Here is a 4,911-nt window from a genome sequence, read left to right on the forward strand (position 1 = left end):
GTATTTGCCCACATCTGGCTCGTACATTCGCACTTTTCGCATAGTTGTTGGCCAGATCCTGGGTTTTTTCTGGTTTGGATCCCGTAGAAATGTGGTTCCACACCGAAATTGTCAATTAAACCTGGTTGCGATTAATATTTTAGAGGATAACGCCGATTATGTCTCGGTTAGGACTGATATTTTTCCTCATCTGGCCCGTACTTTCGCGTTTTTCGCATACTTGTTGGCCAGATGCTGGCCTTTTTCTGGTTTGGTTCACGTAGTAATGTGGCACCACACTGAAACAGTCAATAGAAGCTGGTTCCGATTAGTATTATAGAGGATAACGCTGGTTATATGTGGGTTATTTCTGGTATTTGCAATCATCTGGCTCCTACTTTCGCGTTTTTCGCATACCTGTTGGCTAGATCCTGGCGTTTTTCTGGTTTGGATCACGTAGTATTGTGGTACCACACCGTAACAGTCAATTAAACCTGGTTGCGATTAATATTTTCGAGGATAACGCTGGTTATGTCTGGGATAGTTTTGGCATTTGCAATCATCTGGCTCGTACTTTCGCATCTTTCGCTTACTTGTTGGCCTGATCCTAGCCTTTTTATGGTTTGCATCACGTAGTAACGTGGTACCACACCGAAACAGTCAATTAAATGTGGTTGCGATTACTATTTTGGAGGATAACGTCGGTTATGTCTGGGTTTGGTCTGGTATTTGCAATCATCTGGCTCATACTTTCGCATTATTCGCATACTTGTTGGCCAGATCCTGGCGTTTTTCTGGCTTGGACCACGTAGTAATGTGGTACCACACAGAAACAGTGAATTAAACCTGGTTGCGAATAATATTTTAGAGGATAACGCTGGTTATGTCTGGGATAGTTCTGGTATTTGCAATCATCTGGCTCGAACTTTCGCATTTTTCGCATACTTGTTGGCCCGATCCTAGCCTTTTTATGGTTTGGATCACGGAGTAATGTGGTACCACACCGAAACTGTCAATTAAACCTGGTTGCAACAAATATTTTAGAGGATAACGCCGGTTATGTCTCGGTTAGGTCTGGGATTTGCCCTCATCTGCCTCGCACTTTCGCACTTTTTGCATACTTGTTGGCCAGATCCTGGGCTTTTTCTGGTTTGGATCACGTAGTAACGCGGTACCTCACCGAAACAGTCAATTAAACCTGGTTCGGATTAATATTTTAGAGGATAACGCCGGTTATGTCAGGGATAGGTCTGGTGTTTGCCATCATTTGGCTCGTACTTTCGCATTTTTCGCATACTTGTTGCCCAGATCCTGGCCTTTTTCTGGTTTGAATCACGTAGTAACGCGGTACCACACCGAAACAGTCAATTAAACCTGGTTGCGATTACTATTTTGGAGGATAACGCCAGTTATGTCTGGGTTTGGTCTGGTATTTGCCCACATCTGGCTCATACTTTCGCTTTTTTCGCATTGTTGTTGGCCAGATCCTGGGTTTTTTCTGGTTTGGATCACGTAGTAATGTGGTACCACACTGAGACAGTCTATAGAAGCTGGTTCCGATTAGTATTTTAGAGGGTAACGCCGGTTATGTCTCGGTTAGTTCTGGCAGTTGTCCTCATCTGGCTCGTACCTTCGCGATTTTCGCATACTTGTTGGCCAGATCCTGGCCATCTTCTGGCTTGGACCACGTAGTAAGGCGGTACCACACCGAAACAGACAATTAAACCAGGTTGCGATTAATATTTTAGAGGATAACGCCGGTTACGTCTCGGTTAGGTCTGGGATTTTCGCTCATCTGGCTCGTACTTTCGCATTTTTTGCATTCTTGTTGGCCCGATCCTGGGCTTTTTCTGGTTTGGATCACGTAGTAATGCGGTACCACACCGAAACAGTCAATTAAATCTGGTGTCGATTAATATTTTAGAGGATAACGGCGGTTATGTCAGGGATAGGTCTGGTGTTTGCCATCATTTGGCTCGTACTTTCGCATTTTTCGCATACTTGTTGGCCAGATCCTGGCCTTTTTCTGGTTTGGATCACGTGGTAACGCGGTACCACACCGAAACAGTCAATTAAACCTGGTTGCGATTACTATTTTGGAGGATAACGCCAGTTATGTCTCGGTTAGGAGTGGTATTTTTCCTCATCTGGCTCGTACTTTCGCGTTTTTCGCATACTGGTTGGCCAGATGCTGGCCTTTTTATGGTTTGGATCACGTAGTAATGCGGTACCACACCGAAACAGTCAATTAAACCTGTTTGCGATTAATATTTTAGAGGATAACGCCGGTTATGTCTCGGTTAGGTCCGGGATTTGCCCTCATCTGGCTCGTACATTCGCACTTTTCGCATAGTTGTTGGCCAGATCCTGGGTTTTTGCTGGCTTGGACCACGCAGTAACGTGGAGCCACACTGAAACAGCCAATTAAACCTGGTTGCGATAAATATTTTAGAGGATAACGCCGGTTATGTCTCGGTTAGGTCTGCGATTTGCCCTCATCTGCCTCGTACTTTCGCACTTTTTGCATACTTGTTGGCCAGATCCTGGGCTTTTTCTGGTTTGGATCACGTAGTAACGCGGTACCACACCGAAACAGTCAATTAAACCTGGTTGCGATTACTATTTTGGAGGATAACGCCAGTTATGTCTGGGTTTGGACTGGTATTTGCCCTCATCTGGCTCGTACTTTCGCGTTTTTCGCATTGTTGTTGGCCAGATCCTGGGTTTTGTCTGGTTTGGATCACGTAGTAATGAGGTACCACACCGAAACAGTCAATTAAACCTGTTTGCGATTAATATTTTAAAGGATATCGCCGGTTATGTCTGGGTTAAGTCTGGTACTTGCCATCATCTAGCTCATACTTTCGCGTTTTTCGCGTACTTGTTGTCCAAATCCTGTGATTTTTCAGGTTTGGATCACGTAGTAATGCGGTACCACACCGAAACAGTCAATTAAACCTGTTTGCGATTAATATTTTAGAGGATAACGCCGGTTATGTCTCGGTTAGGTCTGGGATTTGCCCTCATCTGGCTCGTACATTCGCACTTTTCGCATAGTTGTTGGCCAGATCCTGGGTTTCTGCTGGCTTGGACCACGCAGTAATGTGGAGCCACACTGAAACAGCCAATTAAACCTGGTTGCGATAAATATTTTAGAGGATAACGCCGGTTATGTCTCGGTTAGGTCTGGGATTTGCCCTCATCTGCCTCGTACTTTCGCGTTTATCGCATACTTGTTGGCCTGATCCTAGCCTTTTTATGGTTTGCATCACGTAGTAACGTGGTACCACACCGAAACAGTCAATTAAATGTGGTTGCGATTACTATTTTGGAGGATAACGTCGGTTATGTCTGGGTTTGGTCTGGTATTTGCAATCATCTGGCTCATACTTTCGCATTATTCGCATACTTGTTGGCCAGATCCTGGCGTTTTTCTGGCTTGGACCACGTAGTAATGTGGTACCACACAGAAACAGTGAATTAAACCTGGTTGCGAATAATATTTTAGAGGATAACGCCGGTTATGTCTCGGTTAGGTCTGCGATTTGCCCTCATCTGCCTCGTACTTTCGCACTTTTTGCATACTTGTTGGCCAGATCCTGGGTTTTGTCTGGTTTGGATCACGTAGTAATGAGGTACCACACCGAAACAGTCAATTAAACCTGTTTGCGATTAATATTTTAAAGGATATCGCCGGTTATGTCTGGGTTAAGTCTGGTACTTGCCATCATCTAGCACATACTTTCGCGTTTTTCGCGTACTTGTTGTCCAAATCCTGTGATTTTTCAGGTTTTGATCCCGTAGTAATGTGGTTCCACACCGAAACGGTCAATTAAACCCGCCTGCGATTAATATTTTATAGGATAACGCCGGTGATGTCTGGGTTAGGTCTGGTATTTGCCCTCATCTGGCTCGTGCTTTCGCATTTTTCGCTTACTTGTTGGCCTGATCCTAGCCTTTTTATGGTTTGGATCACGTAGTAATGCGGTACCACACCGAAACAGTCAATTAAACCTGGTTCGGATTAATATTTTAGAGGATAACGCCGGTTATGTCAGGGACAGGTCTGGTGTTTGCCATCATTTGGCTCGCACTTTCGCATTTTTCGCATTGTTGTTGGCCAGATCCTGGGTCTTTTCTGGTTTGGATCACGTAGTAAGGCGGTACCACACCGAAACAGTCAATTAAACCAGGTTGCGATTAATATTTTAGAGGATAGCGCCGGTTAAGTCTCGGTTAGGTCTGGTATTTGCAATCATCTGGCTCATACTTTCGCATTTTTCTCATAGTTGTTGGCCAGATCCTGTGTTTTTTCTGGTTTGGATCACGTAGTAATGTGGTTCCACACCGAAACAGTCAATTAAACCGGGTTGCGATTTCTATTTTGGAGGATAACGCCGGTTATGTCTGGGTTTGGTCTGGTATTTGCCCTCTTCTGGCTCGCACTTTCGCGTTTTTCGCATACTTGTTGGCCAGATCCTGAGTTTTTTCTGGTTTGTATCCCGTAGTAATGTGGTACCACAATGAAACAGTCAATAAAGGCTGGTTCCGAATAGTATTTTAGAGGATATAGCTGGTTATGTCTGGGTTAGTTCTGGTATTTGCAATCATCTGGCTCATACTTTCGCGTTTTTCGCACACTTGTTGGCCAGATCCTGCGTTTTATCTGGTTTGGATCCCGCAGTAATGTGGTTCCACACCGAAGCTGTCAATGAAACCTGTTTGCGATTAATATTTTAGAGGATATCGCCGGTTATGTCTGGGTTAGGTCTGGTATTTGCCCTCATCTGGCTCGTACTTTCGCGTTTTTCGCATAATTGTTGGCCAAATCCTGGGATTTTTCAGGTTTTGATACCGTAGTAATGTGGTTCCACACCGAAACGGTCAATTAAACCTTGTTGCGAATAATATTTTAGAGGATAACGCTGGTTA

This window comes from Colletes latitarsis, unplaced genomic scaffold (assembly GCF_051014445.1).
Source record: "Colletes latitarsis isolate SP2378_abdomen unplaced genomic scaffold, iyColLati1 scaffold0018, whole genome shotgun sequence".
Lineage (NCBI taxonomy): Eukaryota > Metazoa > Arthropoda > Insecta > Hymenoptera > Colletidae > Colletes > Colletes latitarsis.